Here is a 26,252-nt window from a genome sequence, read left to right on the forward strand (position 1 = left end):
GTTCCAAACAGGCTTTAGAGGCGGAATATCGACAACCCTAAACGGATTGACACTGAATCTACTGACTGAGCAATCAATATGGAGCCTGGATTGACTTTTCCAGGGCCTTCGACCTTGTAATAAGAGAACGCCTATGTGCCAAAATGAGGGACTGTGGTGCACCAAGTGGTCTGCTGTCTATGCTCATAGAACTTCATAAAGACACCTCACTGAGGGTTCAGCTAGATGAGGCCGGACACCTCACTGATCCAATCATGGTGGAGAAAGGAGTCAGACAGGGTTGTCTGGGTGCGCCCTTTTTCTTCAACCTATATATGGCGGAATTAGGTCCTTTCCTGCTGTCCTGGGTGTTGGCGAGTCCAGGGCTTAATACAATCAAGGTACACTGGCTCACCTATGCAGATTATATCGTTTTGATAGACAGGACTGCAGTGGGGCTACAACATCTACTGAACGGACTGAGTGAGTATGCCAAAATAAAAGGCCTTCTAATTAACCCCAGGAAATTAAAGATCATAGTGTTTAACATCCAAACAAACACGTAAAATTTGCACTGTTAAGCAACTTCAATTCAGCACTCCCACTAAGTCAATGCCGAGTCTGGGATGCCCAAGGGAAGCCCTTATTTATATATTTTTATGACAAGTTATAATCTGGATGATAAACCCTTATGTAACGCCCCTCTCTTTGAATCCCCCTGACCTCACTGAGCCAAGAAGTAGGTTTGTTTTGCAAATTCAAAGATTTATTTGACAAATTAAACAATATATATATATCACACTTTTATAATAAATTAATATTTGATCGCACACTTATGAATATGACAGTACCAACAATGGATAATATTACACTAGCACACTTTTGTAATCACTTAGGAGTTGGGATAGAAAGGATAAGGTAGCTGAGAATGCTTTTAAGGTTTCAAGGAAAAACAATGATGGAAAGAATGCAGCACCGTAATAAACTGATATGGTTTCAACAAGAGAGAATATAATCACTTTTTCTTTTGTGGCAATTCACTCCCCACCTATGCAATATAAAAAGATGGAAGGAGAGCACACAATTTTCAGGAATACAATCAGATGCAATATAATTCAGTTCCCCCCAGGCAAGCTCAGAACACAGGGATGATTTTAAAACACAGGCAAAATACTTAAATGTGATTTGCAAAGAAGTGAAAATATGCTAAAAATGATTTTAATTCCCTATAGGCGATGCAGGGTAGGTGGCAGCTACTTTAAATTAGTTCAGGTCAACACTATCAATGATTCATGAGGGATTATTAGGTTAAAAACGGATTTCAGCAATGCAAAGCAAAAGACAGCGATTTTTGACAGGTGGTGAAATGAGCTAGTTGCAATTCGCGGCAATTTTTCCGAGTGCGTCGAGCGCGATTACGGAAAAACTATAAGGAGTAGAAAGTCGATTTAGGGCTTGTTGGAAAGCTGAGGATCTTAGCTTTAAAATGAAAGTTAAATCTCATTCCTAGCACACGGTTCCAAAGATACGGACAATTTTGTGGAGGTAGATTTTCAGAAATAAAGTAGTGATTCAGAATGGCAAATGACACTTTCACAGGTTTAAAGTCATAGAATGGACACGATTTCTATGATGCAGTTCTGGACAGGTTAAAATGGTTTGAATCAGATTATTGTAGACTAAGAGATTGGTTCTGGCACAGTTTTCAGGATACTCACTCCTAGTCTTGGAAGGAATGGGCCTCCGTCACGGATCTGGTCAACAGGTTTAGCTGTGGTTCTCTTGCCACGGACAGTCTCTGGTACCGGTTCTGCTCACAGCGATCTGGCTCAGCTCTGCTCTGCTGGTTTGATCTCTGGTTCTGGCAAAGTTCTTGGTACTGCACAGCGGTCTGGTCTGGATACAGCACTGCTTTCTGGGTTCTGGCATAGGGTTCTAGCCAGAATTAAACAGCACAGTCCGGCTGTTGAAGAGTCAGGTTGCAAAAGATTTGAGGCCTGATGAAAAGGATTCAGCTTGTAGTTCAGTCCCCTCTGCTTAAAGGTCTGGAGTCTAAGTTCTGGATCTGGATATTGCCTGGTCCGGCAGAGTGCTTCGCAAGAAATCAGTTTGAAATGGAAAATTAATGGGCCTCATTCCGACCCAGGCGGTAAGGGGTTTACGGCAGCGTAAACAGCGCCGACCCTTACCGCCTGATTCCGAGGTCCCTTAGCGCCATGGAGGATTTAACACCTGCTTTTAGCAGGTGTTAAAATCCATGGCGCTAAGGGACCTTGTTGTTAATTACGCCACCGTAATTTACAGTGGCGTAATTAACGCCTTCCCCACTCCCATTATGCCCTATGGGGCAAAAATGGGAATGGGGAAGGGTAAATGGGGATTGGGGACTTACCGCCCCGCCAACCTCGGAATGGGGCGGTAAGTCCGCCAACCACCATGGCGTAAACATAGTTTACGCCATGGTGGTAAAGGTACGACCCAGGCGGTAACTTACCGCCTGGGTCGGAATGAGGCCCAATGTCCCTACCTGGGTCCCAGTGGCTCCATTTATGTCTTTAGAAAGTGGGGGTGTGCATGGGCATAACTAAGCCTGCCCCTCACAACTTATCATTGGCCAAGTTCTCCTCTCTCCCTTGATTGGGGGAAGGAAATGGAGTGTCATCGTGATGAGGTATGTTTATGGGTCAGAGGATCCTCCCCTTGTCAATTTGCACACAAATCTATTTTTGATCCAAATACATATTTATCTATGTACACTTTTTCTAATATTATATGTCCAGTTAACATATTTTCTGTAGCACCAAATCATCCGATCCCTGTCTTTGTAAGATGTTGTGTCCACTTCTGACAGAATTCTGCCCTTTTCATCAAGAACACAACCTCTAAACCTTTCCAGAATTTACACAAACATGTGCAAGGAATATGGCCATCAGATGATAAAGTGTCAGATTTTTAACATACAGACATTTGGAGTAATACCCTATTTTCCGCTACTACGCCCAGAACATACCACAGAGTCCTAACACTTCTTAAAATGTGCACAGAAAAATCACAAGAATAAATGATATTATTATATAATTTTGACAATTTCGTACTATGAATTATCCATCTTTTTAAAATTATGCTCTGGCCCAGATGTCTGTGGTTTAGGTTCCAAAGCACATGGGGGGATTTCTGTCTGTCCCCACCTCCGGCTCAGGTGGCTCCCAGAACCACTGGTCCTCCCAGTTTCTGCCAAGAGGAAGCCATTTACGACCCACCTAATTTAACCTTTGCCTGAGCCAAGGAAAGCTCATTGTTCTGTTTCCTGCAGCCCCAGGTACCCAACCCCTAATTCAATCAGATAGGTGTAATCCCCCCCCCCAGGCCTGTGAATGCAGTTGCTGGGCAAGTTTCAACTCCTGTCGGGGGTAGTTGCCGGGCAGAATTCAATCTCTTCAAGCCAGGCTTCAGCTAAATGTTCCAGTTTTTTGTTCCAGTTTTCTTTTGTTCCACTTTTGTTCCAGTTTTCTTCATTCAAATCAAACTTACAATTTTTACACATGCAGCTAGAACGCTGATTCTAAGTTCAAAACTATGACATTTAAAGAGTTGCAACCTATGTGACACTCTAAAGTAAATCACTCATTTATTTTAAACATTTCGATTTTAGTGGCTTTAAGTCCAATTTCATTTAAGCTGCTGACATCCACCGCTCAGCCAGTTGTGTTATGAACATTATTTTAGGCTCTTCATCTTTCCAGATTTTGTATGCACACAAAACTACATTCTGCCAAATGTCTGCTGGTGTTCAGTGAGATTTTTGAATATCTTGCAATGTTTAAAATAGGCATTTTTAGCTTGCATTTCAGAGAAACAAAGGTGATTTCAAGACGCTTTTTGAGCTAAACGGCACTGCTGTTTTTCCTTTGGCACCACGTTTCACTCATGGTGCTTCTGGCCCATCACGCTCGCACTGGTGGGTGGCAGGTCAGACAACCATTTTGGTGTGCGCAAAACTGCATGGTTTTCCTGGATTCTGGCGCAAATGTGGGCTTCTTGGCCATCTTGGATTTTCTAAGCCCACAGCACCAAATGTTGTAGCCTAATAATTCAAACGTGGGTCAAGACACTGACAGCATGCTGGGTACTAGAAGGTGAAGCTATCCCAAGAGTGGAGGATGCAGTATATCTGGGCTATGTAGTCTACGCCTCTCCATCAATTTGCAAAATGGAACAGCAAACAAGGGTGAAAATAGAGAGAATAGTGCCGCAGATGAAGAAGATCTTTAACAAACTTCGACAATTATCCATTAAACCCCTACTGAAATTTTATTTCGCATAAATAGTCCCAGTAATTTTGTATGGCCTGAAGACCAAACCAGTACTTTGGGAAACAGACTTGCAAAAAATGGAAGGTCAGATCTGGAAGAGGTCTTTAGGCTTGCCAACATGCCTCCCCATGCCAGCACTTAGGTTTGAACTGGGCCTCAAATCTCTGGAGACATTAGCAGCATGGAAGCTACTTTCCCTATACAGGTTAATAGTAGAGCCTCAAGAAAACTCACTATATGAAGATATCAACCTATATCTACGAACTCATAAATCAAAGATCTTGGTACAGTTGGAACAAAAGGCCTTGAGAGTTCTGGAAGAGGCAGGCACCTCCATCAAAGTTCTGATTACCAACCCTTTGAAAGCAAAAAAAGATCTTGAAACTGGATCAGAACTATCGAGAAAATGCAACAGATTAAATCCTGGAACAGCTTCCTAGTAGTGGACAAGAAACTAGGTCAACTGCCAAATTACCTATCGAAATGTTCAGACTGGAAATCGAGAAATACATTCTTAAGGGTTCGCCTAAATATTATCCAAACGGGAGAAATATTAAACAATCAAAGGCGAAAAGCAAAATACAATAAAGTTGTGTAATATCTGCACAAACCCAGCCAACCAAAATCTGAGCCATTTACTTGGGTTGCAAAGGCACATGGGATCTAAGAGCAAAATATGTGATCAAATCTGCAGGCAAAGAGGGCTGGTTGCTCTCAGAAATGTTCTGGAACCTGTTCATCTTGGGGCACAATACAGCCTTAACAAAAGCAGTAGGCTAGGTTCTCCTGAGGGCTGGAATTATCCATGATCAATATTTACAGAGTCCTGGAAATGCTCTTAATAATTAAGTAGATCTGGTAAAAAAAGCGGTTATGGATTGCCATTGGTACATGGACTTTAACCGCAAGAGGTTGGCAAAAGACAAATACATCGTACTGGCTTTGACAGCTCACATTCTCCCTTCTTTTCTTTTTCTATCTGATTAAACTCCTCCGCTCACCTCTTATTCCCCTCTGTCAAATGTTAATTTTTATATCTGTTTTGAAATGCATTTAGTTACCTTTTATGATCGAAATAATGAATATAAATGCATATCTTATATCTAATGTTACTATTTTGTAAAGGTCGGCTACGATCAAAACAAATTAACAAATTTTAAAAAAAGTATCACCTGTCAAAGTATGCTCCCTCGCCATCTTAGGCAAGGTCATAGCACATAGCAGACATTAGGCAACAGCTTTCAGTGACACAAAATGCCCCATCTAAAACTCTCTTGTTTGTGTTGTAGTGATCTGTGAGGGCATTGCAGTGCTCACAAAGCCTGGCCACTGAGGTCTTCAGGTGGTGAAGTGTCAACATGTCAGATGCCTGTAAAACCATGAAAGCTTGACACCCGCATAAGCTGCCCTACAGGATGCTCTGCTCCTCCTGCCCCTTCTCCCAAATGCCACACAATTGCATTTATCGTGTTTACTCACTTCATGAGACAGACCATGACTGGTATCTCCTAGCTCCCTGAATCTTTGCTACTTCCTCATACAAAAATCCCATAAGCATGAGTCTCTCACAAGCTACCTCCAGGAATTATAACATCCTCCTGCTCCTCCTCCCAAGTGACATCCGTAGGTATGCATCTTGTACACTCACTTCACAAGACAACACTGATTTGTGACTGGTATCTGCCACCTCCCTGAATCTTTGCTGCTTCCTTTCCCAAAAAGCATGCACATGATAGTCCTGCACAAGCTGCCCTAAGGGAATTCCTTCTCCTCTCTTTCCAAATGTGAAGCACAAGCTGGGCACATGCTTTTCTTCTAATGGCATGTGTTGCTCACAATCACTTAGGCACGGAATGGCTCCTTTCTCTGTTTGCCGCTTAACATCTCTGGTCTTTTCTCCAGACTTCTATAATCAAAGGTAACATGAATGTGTGTCTCCCAGGCCTCCACTGTTCTAGGGGAGCTATATTCTCTAATAATTGTTACAGGATATGCAGAAGGTGGCATGTATGCCCATGTTTGGACTGGGCATATGGAAGATGGCTATATTTGGTATTGGGAGGCATGCTTTTGCTGGCAATGCTCAGTGATTGGCATGTAAAAGATAACAGTCTCATTTATTGCTGCATGGCATTTGGGCACTGACCTTATCTGCTGTTGCGTGACATGTGTGAGCTGCCTTTCTTTTGTTGATTGGCATGGGATGGATGTCTTTATTGGTTGTTGCTGGATGTAATGGACTATGTTTATAGTTCCTGCCAGTCATGCGATAGCTGGCCTTTCATGTTGTTCCTCAACCGGTTTGAGTTTTTCACATCTGTTATCTGGGATGTGGGATCTTGCTATATCCATTGTTATTCTGCATCTGAGTTCTCACCTTACCTGAATTATCCATGCTGAAGCTTGGTATACTTATTATTTTGCGTAGGGCTAAAGCACCTATTTCTATCTGAGTAGGTGGATGCTGGCCTTATCTGTAAATAAGCAAGTGAAAGCTGGCAATGCCTACTCAATATTTTAAACAATTTAAAACCATGTTACATGAATCAATGAAAAAGAATTAACAACCTAATGTGTATGTTGACCAATACTGCTGCTCACATGCACTGCAACATTTACAATATGTCAGCATCTTTTTCAAAAATATCTTTGGCAATATACCAAATATCACTACTAATGTGGTCTTGGAATCATACCTCTCCCTAGAACAATACATTTTATCATAACAATTCTTAGAAGGCCACACTTCAAAATGGCAAATTATGTATATTCCAAGGATGACTCACCACTAACTCAGGTCATAACAGGATCTGACCAGATCCATCAACATATACTCTCACTTTCGTGTATATGCAATGGCTGCCAATTAGTAAATATTAGCATATTTTGCCCTAACTAACAAAATAGTAGCATCAAATAATATACTTTGCCCCAATCTGGAATGGTTGAAATCTCATACCTTTATTTACACAACATTGTACTCTCAAGGAACTAGAACGGTTAATATTAATTCTCTTACGAGATGATCACAAACTATACAACGATTTAGTAATCTAAATACAACATGATGACTAACTTAAATAATCAGTAAAAGCTACACTGAGTACGTTGGGCATGTCAGCATTAAAATATGCATTTTCAGAAAGATTCGGACAAAAGATGGCGGCCGCTCATGATCAGTAGCTGCAATGGAGGTAGGACTCCACACACAACCATAGAAACCACTATAAACTATGCACGTGGCATCCGGCTCGGCGTTCTCATTCTGAAAGCCGACGCGCGGAGACGAAAAGTTTAACTTTATAGGTAAGCCCTAAAATGACACTACATGAGGATCGCTATTGCAGCACAGCTGACATAAGTTTATATATCTGGTGCATTTATATTTGATTAATATATTGGGATGCAGAATAAATTAAGGGGCCATTTATTGTCACAAGAGGGTATCAGACAGCTTAACGTTGGCTGTCAGGGTCTGACACACATTTGTGTAATTATTATGAGGAAATTGAACACGGTTGAGGCATTTTTCACTAATGCTGCTTAAAATCGTCAACTAACATTGGAAATACCAGCCAAGCCGAATGTTACAATCAATGCACATTTTGGTCAATATCTGGTGCATCGACATTTGAATAACACAAATTGATTCAGAATGCATTACAGGAGCCTGATGCTTAGCCGGGTGACTAATATGAAGAAGCACAACGCTGGTAAAACCAGTGACTCTCACAGCAAGGGATTGGTGCATCCCCTCATGACTCTATCCCTGACAAACTATGCATATTGGGGATCATCCAACCCCACACCAGCAGGTTACAAGGACAGATCTTCTCCTTACCGCACTGCCCTAAGCCAACTCACCAAAACCTTCATGCATCACATCCACTAGGAGCTAATATAACCCAGCCCCCGGGCACCACTGGGGACATGCCAATCAACCACACATTCACCAAATCAGTCTAGCCACAGGTTTTACCAGGATGGGACAGATGCCTCCCTTACTACAGCCTTTATTGTAAAATTAGCCCTACCACCAAACCAGTTGTATTAGGACCCTACTAGTTGAATAACGATGATGCACTGTGCAACTATGTGCACACCCGTCAAACCTATCCCCACAGTGTACCAACTCCAAGCATCAAGCCACATGAGAGCCACATATTTCTACAGGTGCTTACACTAGCACCCCTTCCGCTGACTGAACACCATGGCACCCCAACCGTGAGTCATTTTGGCATTTACTCCTGACATTCAATGCCAGGTTGAATGTGTGTCAATCCAATGCTTAGACCAACAGACCACATTTTTATCTGATCAAATCTAACCTGAGGTCTTGACATCAGATCTATCCGGAACCTCATCCACATGGCCTCATTACTACGATCCTCACAAGGAATTAGCCTAACACTCTCCCAGACGTTACCGTATTACTTACCATGGACACAACTGCGTCCACCTGGCCGTATGTGTCCCAATGAAATGATTATAACATGCCACTTATTATATATTAGATATATTATTTCATTTTATAATTGTGTTTCTTTTTAAAATAGATTATCCAGCTGGATAAATGACCACTCATATTTAGATTTAGTTTCCCAGCACCACAGTCGTTCTCTTAAATCACGTGGCACGGCCAGCCAATCCACACGCAGGACACTTATGTCAACCCATGACGACAATGTTTAGCCAATCATGGGGCTCTTTTATAGGGCTGATCGGGAATAGCTCTCCGACCACACGGACGGAAGACTACAGCAATCAGCAAGCGGACGAACAGCAACGCAAACAGGTAAGCTGTTCCCCCATTCGTAACGTCTATCCTTGTGCACCCCTTAGAACATGGTTGTAACTTGGATCCTCACACGCACTGACCCCTGCGATGCCAGTAGACTTAGCTTTACTGACCGGGTTTTTTTGGGCATCCGCCCCCTGCATAGTTAGTTTTCTAAAATGCTCATCGGCAGCCCATATCACCAACCTGGGAATATGGACTGCGTCAACGCCATCTAGGCCGTGACCATCTGCAAGTCGCCTAATTTTCTCACAACCCACAGCTTCACAACACCTGCGGGTTTAAGCATAGGCACAAGAGGCACCAGCACACTCGAACCGGAATGCTCTACATCAAGCATTTGTACTATAATGTTGCAAAACGTCACCCCAACCATCACATGAGGACATAATGCCACCTGAATCACCATCCGATTAGCGCTTCACCTCACTCTCCTCATCATATCCTTGTGGCTACACACATCCCCTGGCGCCCCCCGGGCCAGAACCTCATAGCCAATGGGAGGATTATTCTGGCACTAAGACATAATACCAACCCTCTCCACCCATGTTAATTCCAAATGGCGTTGTTTTAGACCACCCATATTGAATCATTATCCTTCTTCCACGCAGATGCATGAAACCAGAAAGGGCAATATAAACCCAGGCTACACACCCTGCTAAATCTCCTACAATATAATGGATCACAGCTTAAGGCCACACACCTCCTTCTAATCTCTCTTAATGAGAAACCCCAACCCAGGTGAGATTACTAACCTGCTGTAATAATCACACATGACCCTTTACCAAAAGTCTTCTTGCTCCTAGACTAGCTAACCCATTCTCCTCTACATTTTTCTTCCCTTGTGCTTCACTCTTTCCTCTCATGGACGTAATTGACAATGTGTGAATATATGTTCTTCTGTTACTTTATACAATTTTGATGAATGTGCTTTACATCCCCTAACCAATCATAATGTCAATGGCAAACTGTTTTGTTATATGATCTGGATACCTATATCTTGGATATGCCAACTGGGTAAACTCCCCCACATGTATTTGTAATAACACTCATGAAAATTAATGATAATGTAAATTCACCTAATGCACTGAACCAATGATCACACTGCACATGTCACAACAATGGTGTTTACTCTAAATATATGATAACTAATGAAACTATTAACTATGGGAGCCTTGATAAAGACCTGTTTATGGTCGAAACACGTGTCGGCGCTCTCTGAAGATTAACACAATTTCAATAAATCACCAACAAAACATTAAGCAAAAACATGTGGACTATATCTACTCCGCTCAACTGAGTGAATGAAATGAATATGTACAATGAAATGCACTAGCGCCACATGAGTAGAAACACCACCCAAACTATGTTGCGCTATTGATGTTTGTGTTGCTACTGCTTCATATTCACATCCTTCTTGAGAGTGTAGCCCGCCCTATGCCCACATTACAAAAAAAGGCAAAGGAGGTATATCTCTTGGCTGTGCATGTTTTACCTTTATGACTGGGAACCCTATTGGTTTTTAGAAGTGTGGGGACTGAGAAGGCAGTTTAGCCACTGCTCATCTTGTACTCATTCATTACGTTATCACAGTAAGACCTTCTGTTCTGCATTCCCAATCCAGGGACCATGTCTGGCACCTACAGGGAATCCTTCAACTCTAGTGAAAGCGTGCCTGACGCAGTACAGTCAACAGAGAGACCTTGGCCCAGAGCAGTTCCTGCCCACTCTTTCCTGTAATGGTTAGAGGACAGAACTCACCTCTGCCTTGGATGCTTTCTGTGTTCTGTGTTGAGAGAGGAAGTTGAGCAGGCTGAACTCCCAACAGAAGTCCAGTTAATAATGTTTTCCTTGTAAGAGTCCAACGATTAATCAAACAAAAATATGGGATGCCTCTTCCTTATAAAAGCATAATAGCACAGGGGATTGGGATATAGCAAGTGTGATGTAAGGTGTCCGATCCTGACTGTTGTAACAAGTGCCTTTTACCTTATGAAATCACACCTTGGCTGCAGGAGATATGAGGACAGGAATCTCTAATAATGGGCAGGGGCTTTCTCTCAGTCACCCTCTCCCTTCTGGGTACTCTAATTCCACCCCTTCACTGCTGATTTTAAATGTTCTCGAGTGATCAGCAGTCTGATGTCAGTGTGACATTGTTTTGGCAGAACAGCCACTGAAGCTACAGTTTCTAGGAGACCTCATGGTGGAGGTTCCGATGCGCTGATTGAAAGTGTTGCTCTTCCTGCACTGGGGTCAAGAGGCAGCATCCCTGGCGCTTTTATCACATATCAGCTGTGGAGACAGGCCAGACACTAATACACATCAGTCCTGCCATAGCTGGGGCTTGCTCATAGAGCTGCCACTAGACTGAAATCACATTTCTGTGGCTCTGTAGTTGTGTTCCCTTAGCATTTGCCATGCCAAAACCAGGCATGTCTTATATTTAAGATGTATGTGTGTAGGGAGACAGGTGTAGGCGGGCTCACATTAGACAGCTTATCCCTTCACTTAAAACCTGACCCACCCCTTGCCCGTCTTCAAACCCAGCTCTCCTGGGTTCAAGATCACCACAGTGTACCTCACTAGGAAAGTGGTAAGGGTAGGGAAGATCAAGAGGTTAGGGCAGACAGGTCCCCCAAACACAAGGTTCGAGTAACCGGAACACAAAAGGAAAGGTGGACAAAAGGAATGATGGTGTACGGTTCTTTTGAGTGGGTAAAAGCTTACTCATATACTTTTCCAGTACACCAACAGGGTTTTGTGAGTTTTTCTATAAAAAGGGCAAACCCAAGATACTATATACAACTTAAGTTACTGCTAAGCAACTGCGTTAGTAAAAAAGAAATAATAAAAAGAGTCATTGAAATAATAAAAAGAGTCATTTAAAAATATAAATGTGTCTTGAAAAATATATACAAAGTCTATACAGTGCACTGCAAAAACAACTAAAAAGACCGTACTTGCAGGATAACCTGTCCAGGGCTGTCTCAAGTTCTCCGGCTGCTGCTCTCAAAGATCCTCTCTCTCTGCGCTCTCCTGTGGTGGCTCTTCTGTGGCAGGTGACGGCAGCAGGCAGCAGCAGGGGTGTTCCAACTGTCAATTTTTCATTATTAGAGCAATGAGTCCCTTGCGTGTGCACGCGCCAGAGTCCCTTACTCAAAATGTTCCCATTCACGGCTCCTCGGCTCATCTCCCGTCGGGAAACCGATTCTCTTATTTTTTTATTTCAGAATCCCTGGTGCGGCTTCACACGCCAGGGATCCTTTCTTCAATCCCCCCGACCCGAGGGTTACATATGTGCCACCACTCTGACTAAGGTATACAATTACCGAGGTGCAGATGACTAAGAATACAGTACTGCCTGCAGGAATGTTGCTCCTCCAGGAGCTATCAGGAATGTACATATGACCTTTGAGCCTCCTGAATTACCTGGATCATTTTCTGTTATTAAAAATGAAAAAGGCTTTGGCTACCCCACCCTCAATAGATGGCATTCTGTTGCAGGAAGTTGCTCCTTAGGTGGCATCAATCTCAGGGAGGAAAGAGCAAGGTTAATGCAATAGGGTGTGGGGAATTCAATTCAGGTCACAGCTAGGTTGAAAAGTTTTACCTCACCTTGAGCAGCAAAATCCCCTGTACAATTCAGGACTGAAGGGGCACCGGAATACACTATATTTAAAACGTGTATTTAAATTCCTGGAAAGAGGCAGAAGGACAGGTGTGGGAAATTAATACAAATAGTCATATATTATATTTATATATATATATTGTAATATTAAAAGGGAATCAGTTGCACTAAAATGTTGCAGTCAGGAAGGATAGGAGAGAGGACTTGAGAAGAGGAAACATTTGAATTAACCCACGTTTTCGAGCCAACTTCTATTCACCAAATCTTCGGTTAATGTAATGATTTTGACCTTTCAAAGTAGCCCTTTCACATAATTGTCTAGAAAGATCTCTGGGTCGGAGTTATTGCTCCACAAGTCGTTGTTAAGGGACAGTACGTGCGAGAGATGTCCTTTCCCCCATTTCTTCCCAGGTGGCCAATCCTTCACTGTAATCCTTTGCACCATTCCCAGATCCGGAAATGTAATTGCCCCTCACTCAATTTTGCATTGAAACCAAGGCAGTAAAGTGATGCATTGGTACACACACGGCTTGGTTCTGTCTCCATTGGTTTGGCGAGGTTAGTTATAGTCACATTTCCTATTGTCCTGGACCAGTGTCTTGAACTTTTCAAAGAATACAACAGGGATAGCCACAAGTGGCACTGGCGGGGTCTTCTCCAGCTCTACCACACTTTCAGAGGCACCAGCCTAGCATTGAATCGACACTTTACCCATGCCACATTAGGGATTCGTTGTTGGTAAAACAGCTAAGCACGTTAATGCACGTAATGCAGAGCGAACACAATCTCAGATTGTTCCAACTAGCTCAGCAAGCCAATGCACCTGGTCCAAATATCTGTCTCTAACATCTCTAACATGCACACTATAGGCTTGAGTCCTGGTGAAATGAGGTCAGCCTTCAATCTTCCTGAGGTTGAAGGAGTGGCATTGGGTTCGGTAAAACAAAATGTTATTGTTTAAATAGCAGAAGAGAAACACAGAGTCTGTGCAGTGTGCCATATAATAAATATTAACAAGGCACGACCACGCAGATATTGCCAGGCAGCTTCTCAGTATTTTATAAAGGTGTTGCTAGCCTGTGTTTCTTATTCACCAGCTTTACTGATCTGTTCTTTCCACAGGCGTACTTAAACAATCTGTTCACGTATCTATTAGAAGCACAGCACCATCTAGTGGTAATCTCTGCTTCTCTCGTCTCACCTCCTATAAATGACACGTTGTGGCTCTAGCTAGACTCGCGAAGCTTTGCAACATTGTGTTATTATAATCTGCCGGTGCAGAATATTTAAAACAGACTTCCAGAAATGTCTGACTTCTATAATGAACCAGAAGTTTCCCTGACGTTTTACCAATCGGTTGAGCTAGGTCCATGTTCAAGCCTGTCATGATGACTATGCCAAGCACCTGGGAAGGAAGGAAGGAAGGAAGGAAGGAAGGAAGGAAGGAAGGAAGGAAGGAAGGAAGGAAGGAAGGAAGGAAGGAAGGAAGGAAGGAAGGAAGGAAGGAAGGAAGGAAGGAAGGAAGGAAGGAAGGAAGGAAGGAAGGAAGGAAGGAAGGAAGGAAGGAAGGAAGGAAGGAAGGAAGGAAGGAAGGAAGGAAGGAAGGAAGGAAGGAAGGAAGGAAGGAAGGAAGGAAGGAAGGAAGGAAGGAAGGAAGGAAGGAAGGAAGGAAGGAAGGAAGGAAGGAAGGAAGGAAGGAAGGAAGGAAGGAAGGAAGGAAGGAAGGAAGGAAGGAAGGAAGGAAGGAAGGAAGGAAGGAAGGAAGGAAGGAAGGAAGGAAGGGTTAGTTTATGAATGAATGAGAGAGTGCGGGGTGTATGGGTGGGTGTGTGTGAATGAGTGAGTGAATGGTTTATATGTGCATGTGTGAATGAGTGACTGGATGCTCTTTGGGTGCGTTTGTGAATTAGCAGGTGAATGCTATATGTATGAGCGAGTGAATGCTTTATGAATGTGTCTGCTGCTCTTTGTGTGGGGTCCGGGAAGTGCTGATTTGAGGTGGTACTGATTTGGCAGCCAGTCTTTTTGGCTCTTTTTATATTATGGCATGACATTTGTACTGGAGATCACTGGTAGAGCAAACATAATAAGTGTTGTTAGGTGGCTGGACTGGCCTACTTAGGTGCAGCCAGTCTGACCTATATTTTCCTACTTTGGCTTGGCATTTCTTACTGGTCATCAATGGTAAAGCAAAGATTATGGAGCTCATGTTCATAAGAGACATAACATGAATGGAAGGCATAAAAGCCTTTAATGCCTTCCATTCATGACCGGCTCACATTCAAGCATTTGTATGGCAGGGAGGCGGGGCAAAACACAACTTGCATTTCCGCCGCTCCCTTGCTGTCCACCATACAAATGCTGCAGCATCTGCACAACATGTATTTCCATACCGCTGCAAATGGTGGAGATCCCTATGGGATCTGCTTGCTTTATGCAACAGCATAAAACAGGCTGACCCATCTCGGCTTCCATCTTCATCTTCATCATGGGGGGAGGACCTGCAGTGCTACATAGCTCCTCCAATGTCACTTTGTAGTGCATTTCATTTTGCTTTTTTCTCTTCTCTCTTTCCGTGTTTGTTGGTGTTTTTGTTTTGTTATATCTAGTGTCCTCCACATGCTTTTATCCTCCCCCCACCATCTGCCCAGTTCCTTGCTCTCCTGCCACCCACCCACTGCCAATTGCGTCCTGAAGTATTACACTGAGGCCCAGAACACCTTTGCAAGGTGTTACCCTTGCAGAAACTCTCCACATTGAACTTCCATCTTCACCGTGGGGTGTGTGCCTGCAGCGCTACATAGCGCCTCCAAACTTGCTTTGTAGTGCATTTTGTTTAGTCTTTTACTCTTCTCCCTTTATGCTTTTCTTCATGGATTTATTCTTTTTGTTATATCTAGTGTGCTCCACACACTGCTATTATCCTCAACCCTCTGCTCAGTTCTTGCTGCCATCCCACCTCCCTCTCCCACCCACAACCAATGATTGGGCCCTGAAGTCTTTCCCTGAGGCACGGAACACCTTTGCAAGGTGTAAGCCTTGCAGCGACCTCTCCCCCACTCAGCTTTCATCTTCATCGTGGGCTGAGTGCCCGCAGCGCTACATAGCGCCTCCAATCTTGCTTCGAACTGCATTTTGTTTAGCCTTTTTCTCTTCTCCCTTTCCGTATTTGTTGGTGGATTTATTTTTTGTGTTTTGTGTAGTGTGCTCCATGTGCTTCTATCCTCCTCCCCACAATCTGCCCAGTTCCTTGCTCTCCTCCGACCCACCTACTGCCGATTGGGTCCTGAAGTATTGCCCTGAGGCCCGAAACACCTGTGCAAGGTGTAAGCCTTGCAGCAACCGCTCCAAACTGAGCTTCCATCTTCATCATGGGGTGTGTGCCTGCAGCGCTACATAGCAGCTCCAAACTTGCTTTGTAGAGCATTTTGTTTAGCCTCTTTCTCTTCTCCCTTTCTGTATTTGTTGGTGGGTTTATTTTTTGTGTTGTATCTAGTGCGCTCCACGAGCTTCTACCTTCCTTCCATCCTCTGCCCAGTTCCTTTCTCCCCTCCCTCCTCCCTCTCCCACCCATCGACAACCGATTGGGGCCCAAAGTCCTCCTCTACAACACTTGTAGGGCAAATCACTGCCCGTGCAGCCCATGCGGCTAAGGGTCTCAAGGCAAAGGGGAGCTACTGCAGAAGCAGCACCAGATCATGTTTGCTAGTGTTCATCTGTAGAGCCTGCAGTGCAGTCGTCAAACAGCAGCGACTGACAAGGTAAGCACAGTGTGGGCAGGGGGAACAGCCATTATTGCTCCCTATTAAACTGTCCCACCACTCTTTTGACGCTTATTACAAAAAAGCATGTAGTCTGCTGCACGTCGCCCACAGTTGTATGTTATCCATATCTGGCATGTAGGCCAATTGTGTTAGTTAGCCATATCTAGCATTTAGGCCAATTGTGTTAGTTAGGCATATCTGGCATCTAGGCCAATGTGTTAGTTAGCCATATCTGGCATGTAGGTCAATTGTTTTAATTAGCCATATCTGGCTTTCAGGTGTTTTGCATTTGCTGTGGTGTCTGAAACTTAGGATTTTTTCCTACTTCCCAGGAGACTCGAAACCAGGTGTTTTGCATTTGCTAATGTGTTCTGAAATTTGGGCTTTTTTACCTCTGCCCAAGAAACTTGAATCTAAGTGTTCTGCATTTTCTGCGGTGTATTGAAATATACACTTTCCCCCACTCTATATGGAAACTAGAATCTAGGTGTTTTACATTTGCTGTTGTGTTTGAAGTTTAGGCATTCTTCCCCCTATTCAGAAATCTAGACATCCTCCCCTCCACCCAGCACTGTGCTCCCAGCTCCAGGTGCTACACCGCCTCTACTGGGTCCACCCCGAGCTGCACTGTAGCATTACAGCTGTGCTCTGAGTGAAATAACGACAGAACTAAGTCTCTGCAAAGTGACTGCAACCTTAGGTGCTCCACCATGTCCACAATAATCAGAAACTAGGGATAGTTAGTCCAAAAGATAAAGACACCTATGGTGCACACCCAGGAAGCACCATCCACCTCTGCCACAATACCCTCCCTACCCAATCTGCTAGCTATCAGACCGTAACACCCCCCCTTGACCACGCCCCCTCATCCATAACCACAGTCCACCAAAAGAAGCCAAAGGACAACTACAACTGAAACCTAACTCAGGGAAGATTTTGTCAGTGGGCAAGGACCCCTGCGACCAAAACATAATAATACAAACTCATTAAACTAGTAGACTTCAAAGGACCAAAATATGCCACGGCACAGAATGTGACAATGCGAGAGAAAACTAGGAGTAAGAACAAATAAAATGGAATCACACTATGACACCACACCAACAAGCACATACACGACAACGCAACACACACCCATAAGCATGACAGAAAATAGAACAAACTCCAAAAGAAGGGAAAGATCTTTGCACCTAACACCTTACCACACAACAAACCACCCACCAGAATAATTCACAACCACCAACAATGCTAGACGCTCCAGCAAGATACCAGGACCACACAGGAAATGACCAGAAACATCCAGAAGGAGCAAGAAGGAAAACAGCACCCTCACACCATATATCCCCAAAACTCTCGGGCACTCACAGCAACTGCAACGAGACACAGGAGAGGAACCAGAAGAAGTCAGAAACCCAATACAAAACCTTGCATATCTACTCAATGATGAAATAGACCCTTCTGAACACACCTCACATCCTGAGAGCAACAAGGAAACCCACCAACAAGACCACCATAACATGAAACAAAGGGCAAAATAAAGCACTGTTAAAAAAATACACTGCATTCTAATCAACGCAAGATCAATGTCCAAACATGCTACAGAGATCTACGATGTCCTCTACGCTGATAGAATAGACATCTTATGCATCACAAAACTTCAAATGCACACAGGTTAACAGAAAAGGCAAAAGAGGAGGAGGACTGGCAATAGCCTACAAAGAACACCTGAAAATAAAAACAGATGACCAGCTGAATTTCAGAAACTGTGAATACCTCATCCTTCATCTGACAGCAAACTCAAAAACAAACCTCAGATTCATACTCATCTATAGACCACCGACCTACGACCCAACCTTCGTAGATACCTTCATTAAAGCCATCACGTACATGGCCATCAAACACGATCTCCTGATAATCCTTGGGGACTTACAATTTATGGTTTGAAGAAGAGAACTGAAACTCACAAAAATCACTAATCAAGCAGGTCGAGACAATGAAACTGTGCCAGATGGTTAAATGAGCAACACACAGAGCAGGACACAGGCTCAACGCAATCTTCACCAAGATAAAACTGTTCTCAACAGCGCCACCAATACAAACACTATAGAGCGACCACTTCAGCATACCATTTGTGATCCAACTACCAACCAAAGCACCCAAACAGCACCAAAAGCCCCCAGCAGTCTGGAAAAGAAACTGTAATACCATCAAAGGTAGTAACTTAAAAAAAACAACTGGAATACTCAAAACTATCACCTGCAAACCTGAAAGGAACAAACCTAGACAAAAATGCTGACCTGATCAAGAAATGGATCACAAATATAATAGACAGTATCTCCCCGGAAAAAAAACCTTCATCACATCACAAAAGAAAGCAGTGGCATGATAGTTTACACCCCACCTCAATACAATGAAAAACAAATATGGAAACTTGAACTAGAATAGAGGAAAAACTACCACCAGGCAAAAAGAATAAACTATCAAAAACAAATCTGAGCATACAAAAAGGAAAATTCTCAAAGACAAAAAGAAATACTACGACAGCCGAATCACAATAGCCACCAACACCCAGAAATAACTACTCAACATCGTAAATGAGATGAGAAACCCACCTAGATGCAACAACACACTGGTACCTTCACAAAACTATGCGACAACCTCGCAGACCACTTTAAAAATAAAATCACTGACATACATTAGATCAAACAAAGTAAACTAATCCATCACACAGTGCACCATGCCCCACCTACCCTGGAAATACAGAACAAGCTGCAAAGCTTCACCCAAATACCAGGAGGGAGATCTGTCAAGTTGGTGAAACATAGCAACAAAGCAGGCTCCCCAATTGACCACTGCCCACCAGACATCTATAAATGAATCCTTACACAGCACACCATTGCAATGCCACAGAAACCTCTTCAACCATTCGCTCTCAATGGGGAGAGTACCGTGGGCTTTCAAGTCTGCATACATCAAACCACTCCTCAAGGATACTAAGGGCGATGTGGAACACCTCTGTAACTACAGACTGATATCAAACATTCCCTATCTGGCAAAACTGCTAGAGACCTGTGTCTACGAACAAACACTGGAACACGTAGAAAACCACCAACTATTAGACCAGTTACAAGTCGGCTTCAGACCCATTAGAGGGACAGAGAAAGCACTTCTCTCTATCTGGGATGAAATAAAGACCAATGCAGGCTCCAACACAAACTCTGCACTGATACTACTTGATCCCTCAGCATTTGACACAACATCCTCAAAAAGAGACTGGAAGATATAGGGCTCAACGATACAGGACTGCTCTGGATTAAATCTTTCCTATCTGAAAGAACTGAAACAGTATGGATAAAATAATACAAATCAGTGCCATGGGACACCACCTGCGGAGTACAAGAAGGGTCCTCCCTAGCCCAACTCCTCTTCAACATCTACATGACTCCACTAATCAACCTCATCAAAAGGCACAGCCTCACCTGCTACAACTACGCAGATAACACCCAAATCATGTGTAAAATAGAAGATGTACAAGAAGAGAACACAACGCTAGTAGACGGTCTCAAAGAACTCTACAAATGGATGAACACAAACAGCCTCAAAATCATCCCGAGCAAGACAGAAATCATGATTATATCAAAAAACCAGGGAAGCAACCAATACATCCCATGGCCTCAGAATTAGGAACAGTGCCCACTCCATCCAAAATAGTAAAAAATCTTGCAATACTAATGGACAACAAGCTTATCCTAGAACCACAAGTAGACGCAATAATCAAGAAATGCTTCTTCCACCTGCAAACGATCAAAAGGATCCAAACATAACTCTCTCCTTCACGGACAAAACAATGGCCATCATCTCCTCATCATGTCCAGGATAGACAACTCCAGGATAGACTACTCGAACAGCCTATACCACATTCAAAACAATATGCATGACACACAGAGCAATGCACGGTCAAAGAGTGGAATTCTTACAAAAGATATTCACCATTTACCAGCCGACCAGAATGTCAGATCCAGCAATGACATCCGCCTGAAACCTAAACCACACACAAGGAAAAAACTCAGTGGATCAGCATTCTCTTGCCTTGCCGCTAAAATTTCAAACTCCCAACCGTGAGAAATACAAAACATGAATGACCATCTAAAATTCGGAAACTCCTAAAAACCTGGCTTTGTAACTCAGAACTGGACAAAAACGAATGAGCAACACCCAGAAACCTCGGAAATAACACACAAATGGCAAAACAAATGACTACACTGAAACATAACAAAGTGCATGGAGACAGAGAGACGTCAGAGCGGGAGGGAGACTCGAGTGCACCTGTTCCGAATGAGGGCTCTACCAGAGGCTAGGGAGAGATATGCAAGCATCCTACATTGAACCATAGAGAGAGGGCATTAGAGTTCAAGGGAAAGAGTGATGACTAAACAGATATAACATGGGGCCCAGGGAGATCAAGGGCACAGGAAAGAGCCACCCCCCCACCTCACGCATCCTGGGGAGGTGATGGTGGCTGCACACCAGGACATGGCAGGGGACAAAGTGGTATAGACATCCATTAATCCGAACACGGGGGTGGGGGAGGTATCACCACTAAACATCCCTGCTGACAACCCACATCTATAGGAGGGATAACCCACCCCAGCACACCACAATGACAGGGACATAGGACTGTAAGGATATTTGGCGTGTTACAGCACAGAGTACAGCACTACTGCACAGGTAGCAATTTTTTTTTGATGCAGCACCAAATGCCTATGGTGCATTGCTATATGTGTTGCCAGGATAACATGGACATATAAGTAAAGTCAGGCTATTCAGTCAAAAACGATTTTTACATATAAGATGCAAATCTATCTTCACGTGCACATTCAAAAATGCACAATACTTTTCACCTGAAATGCCTATGGTGCAAGAGACACATTTGAAAATTAATAAAACTAACATTACTCATAAATAACCTGACTAATAAAACTGAATTTAACATAACCCACTAATAAAAATGTGTCTCCACTGCAGAATTAGGCCTATTCTGAAAGTGAACTTTTAAACGCACATTCATTTTTTTTTTCGTTTTCTCTGCTGCTCTGTCCACATAACTACAGGAAGCAAAAGGGCTCGAAAGAACAGGAAATCAGTTGGTTACAAAGTATTACTATAAAAATGAGCCATTGTGTAGAGAGGGAGGAGATGGCATGATTAATTTCTGATTGGAGCAGCGTCATAGCAAGTATCATGCTAGAGGCAGTGATGAGGGTTTTGCTGGGGGGAGTTTGAAGAGGAGAGAGAAGAGTCGAGATTTGGCAGAGCTGGGAGAAGGACCTGTTTTTTCCTGGTTGGAGCATTTCTGCTGAAAAAGCTGAGAGTTCCAGGCAATGACCCCGGTTTGAGAACAAAAGGCGCTCGTTTTCACTGGGGTTAATCTTCAAGGGAGCCACATTCAGAAAGAGAACAGCTGAAGAAAACTCGGGCTGAACAGATAAGGTAATTACATAAGTGTGGGAGCTGAGTGTGTACGAGAATATTCAGTCAGTGTAGGAAAGGAGATTCCTGTGCCTTAATCACATGTTAATGTTGCCAATTGAGTTCTTTTCTCCGCCACTCTCTTTTCAGTGTATCACAGACAATGCTATTACTGTGCTATTTTATTTATTTCTGTAAAGAGTGAGATCGTGTTTAAATGCAACTTTTATAATACAGAAAAATATTTGAAAGCAGACGGGTGGTGTGTTTTATATTTACCAATACAGTGCTGATGATGTGGGGAGATTTTTAAACAGTGCAATTGTCATTTTAAGACAGATGTGTGCATGAGCATATTCAGTATGGACAGTTGTGAAGACTGTTTGTAGCATAGCTCGTTGGAGGTACATGAGCCAACGGGAAGAGGGACTCTCTGGACATAGTCCCTACTGTATATAAGGTAGTGGAAATTACCACAAAATTACCACATATAGCTCTCTGTCGTAAATAAGTCAGTGAGATCGCCCATGGTGGCACACTAACACTGAAAATGTGGTATTCCTGAAATGTAGGTCTGAGGTCTCTCTAGTGATTACACGAAAAATCTAAGCAAAGATAAGGGATTCTGGACATTGGGGCCACAAATAAAACAAGGGAATTATGCTCACCAAAATACCACCAACCACGCATACCAACCACGCATACCAAATATGCATGTCTGGGTGCTGAAATAATGCATGCCCACTGTATTATTGTTGTACATGGCCCAATCTGAATACAAGGAGTGATTGTTGCTAAGTTATTTTTTTCGGCGGTAATAAAATACCGTCAGGCCCCAAATCTCCACAAAATACCCTACATATTTATGGTGCGTTGCAGGCCGGGAAAGTGATCATAGAGTACCTACTGGGCGTGGCAAGCCTGTCTCACACTGCCATTTGCACATTAAAGGGAACCCATTTTATAATAGCAGTGTGCCACTAAAAACAAATTTCAGAATGTCACAAAGGGAAACCAGATTCTCAGATCTAGTTCAATATTTAGAGGCAAAGTTGTTTGCACATGGGAATTGGTCGTCGAATAGCACGTTAGAATGGAGTAACCGCATTCAGGGTGAGGTGCAGAAAGAAAAACTAGACAATATTTTTGCAGAAGGCAGCATAATTCAGGTCTGCCTTACAAGATTATTGAATGCAGCCGATAAAAGTGCAGAGAAAGACTGTTTAATACGGCTATGCGGCAAAATATGGTTTATTTTAAACAAGTCCCTGTGAATGCAAGAGAATGATACTCAGCTAATTAACAGGTTAAAGACTGAATTAGATGGGGCAAGTAAAAATCAGGAAATGTTGAGAGCAGAATTGGATGTATGCCAAAAAGACATGCAATTAAAATGCAGAGACTTTGATACTCAGTTATCCAAAAGCAAGAAACAATTTGAAGATAGTGAGCAAGAATTGGCACACTTAAAAGTATTAGTGGATCACATTAGACAGGATAAAGATGAGGTTGTTTCAGAGATGCAGATTTTACAAAAAGAACATTGTGAAAAAGAAGGTGATCTCCAGAGCGCAGAACAAGAAATTATTAAAATGATTCAAGAAAGAGACAAGAGAAATAAAGAGTTCAATGAATGCCAAATGCAAATGTGCGACATGCAGGAGGTGATTAATAAGATGAATGGGGAAAACAACTATTTGCAAGATGAAGCCAACAGACTCCTTAAAAAGTGTAAGGACTTAGAACAGCAAATGTGCATTCCCAGGTCCCAGGAGAGGCGGCAGGGTACCACATTCAATGGAGTGGAGGTGAATTCTAGCTCTGCCCAAAGAGCTAGTGCTCCAGTGACTGGGCCGGTGACTGAACTTGGTTGCAGCGCCCTTGGGGGATTTGATACTCCCATTGGGGGCAGCCACCAATCTCATACACCTGAAAACAGGATTGAATCACAAAATAGTACAATTCCATGCATTGCAACAAGTAGCCCCATAAAAATAATGAAATCCATTAAAGCCCTGATCAAACCATTTAAAAAGGGAGGTGAATGCTGCATTGAGGATCACTTAGAAGCGGTGGATGACATTTTTAAAGCACTCCAGATACCTAAGGAACAGTACAGACAATATTTTCATTTAACTTTAGATGCCCCGACGGCCAGCATCATAAGGGGATTAAATGAACAGCAGAATATGACATGGTTGGAGTTTGAAAAAGAAATTAGGCGTCATTTTTCTCCTTTTCAGTCATTGCAGGAGGCAAAGAAAGTGGCTTACACAATTACTGCTGGACCTAATACATCTCCTCGCCAATTTTTACAAGACTTAAAAAGAGCATTTTCTCGCTTTGATGTATCTTTTGACTCAAATTCCAATGAGTTTAAAACTGCATACTTCTATGGGCTACAGAAAGACATCATATCCCAATTGGTCCGTGAATTTGACCGTGACAAGTCCCTTGAATGGATTGTACATCAAAGCACAAAACTATATGAGGTACTCTATTGTCAGGGTAGAGAAAGTGATAAAATGAAAGATACTAGACCTAAATCTAAAGAACCCTCAGCCACAGTAATGGAAATCATGTCAGCCAAAATGTCCCTTGAGTCTGCTCAAAGCCAAGGTAAAAATAATGTGACACCTGAACAAAGGGGTAATCAACAAAGATCGCCATTTCCTGTACCAATGTTCCAATCACATGATCCTAGTAATAGAGAGAGCTACATCAGCCCTAGATATTTAGGGGACAGACCCCGGGTAGGATACCGGCCTGATATGGCAGGTATGAACAATAACCAGAGACAAAATCGAGATCAAAGAAATGATGGTCCCTACCAGTCATTGGGGACACAGAGCAGATTTGATCCCAACACCATGATATATGGTAATCAGGATAGGCCCCGATATGTGGATCGATTTACTGATAATGGAAATCAACCTAGGGGCCAGTACCCACAATCTGAGAGACAGGACATGAGGCAAAACGTGAACTACAATCCACGCCAGTACAATGATTCCCCACCAGGGGACTATAATCAAAGGATGGGTGCAACCCGCTCCCCTCCACAAATGAATCAAGAGTTCAGAAACCATCCCAACCGACATCAATCACCTGAGAGGTATCAGAATAGATCCAATCAGGGGGAAAACAACCAATATCAACCTAGGCCACAGAAAGAGGATCCTAGAGAGATGGAAAGGTTCCAGTGCCTTGAGGCCCAAGTGAAAATGTTAGCTGAGCAAATAGGAAAGCTCTGTACAGCGCAAAAACAACCTTCCAAAGAGGGGGCTGATGGCCATAGCAATGACCGGGGGGCTTCCGAAAAGTGACTAAGTACTCATGATAACTGCAGTGCCAAAATGACAGATTGCTCTGATATAATTTTGCATAACGACTCTGAGATGCCTAATGGATTAAATGTGAAAGTGCCAGTAAATGAACTTGTGACAGAAAGTGCAAATAATTCTAAAAAAGAGGTACGGTTTAATCTGGAGCTAAATAAAACAGTAAAGATTTGCACAAATGAAAAAGAAACATTAGGAATTTCAAAAGAACAAAGGGACAGATTTAAGAAAAATGACTCATGCATGGGGAATACCAGTGAACAGGGGGTAAGTGGGGATGCTATAGCTCCTTCCATGGGCAAGCAAAACAATGACCAAACACAGACAAAAAAAGGAAATACTCACAAGGAGGGTACAAGTCAATCACCTGAAGAATTCTTTGAGCCACATATTTTTGAAGAGGCTGAAAGGGCTGGTATCACACTAAATGATCACAAATGCACAGAATTAAAAAATGACAAATTGCTGAATGATGTTGTTACACATGTTCAGTTGGAGGATTGTAATGTGGTCTCTGATGTTACCCAGATGGATGGGCGAACAGTGGCCACACTCCAAAAAACCTCTGATCATGGAGAAATGAATAAAATCTCTCGCGCAGAAATAGGTAAAAAGGAGGGAAAAATGTCTTTCCATTTACCAATGTGTTTAGCCAAAAGTGAAAAAGACCTGAGAAAGGTGAGCCCTGAAATCAGTAAGAATTCACATTTCTTATGTGTATTAGAGGAAGTTGAGGACAGATATTATGCACCCATCACTGTAGAAGAAAAATGCCACACCTTTGCTATGATTGACACTGGCGCACAGGCCACAATTATGTCCAAGGAGCTGGTAAAGAGTATCAATGAAGGGAGACCCCCACAGAGTCAGATCACAGTGAAGGAAAATCAAGGCCCAGTGCATAACTTTAATGGGGAGGAGGTGCCCATCATAGGTGTAACTGAGGTTGACATAAAAATA

Source organism: Ambystoma mexicanum, chromosome 1q (genome assembly GCF_040938575.1).
Source record: "Ambystoma mexicanum isolate Mex_15411 chromosome 1q, UKY_AmexF1_1, whole genome shotgun sequence".
Lineage (NCBI taxonomy): Eukaryota > Metazoa > Chordata > Amphibia > Caudata > Ambystomatidae > Ambystoma > Ambystoma mexicanum.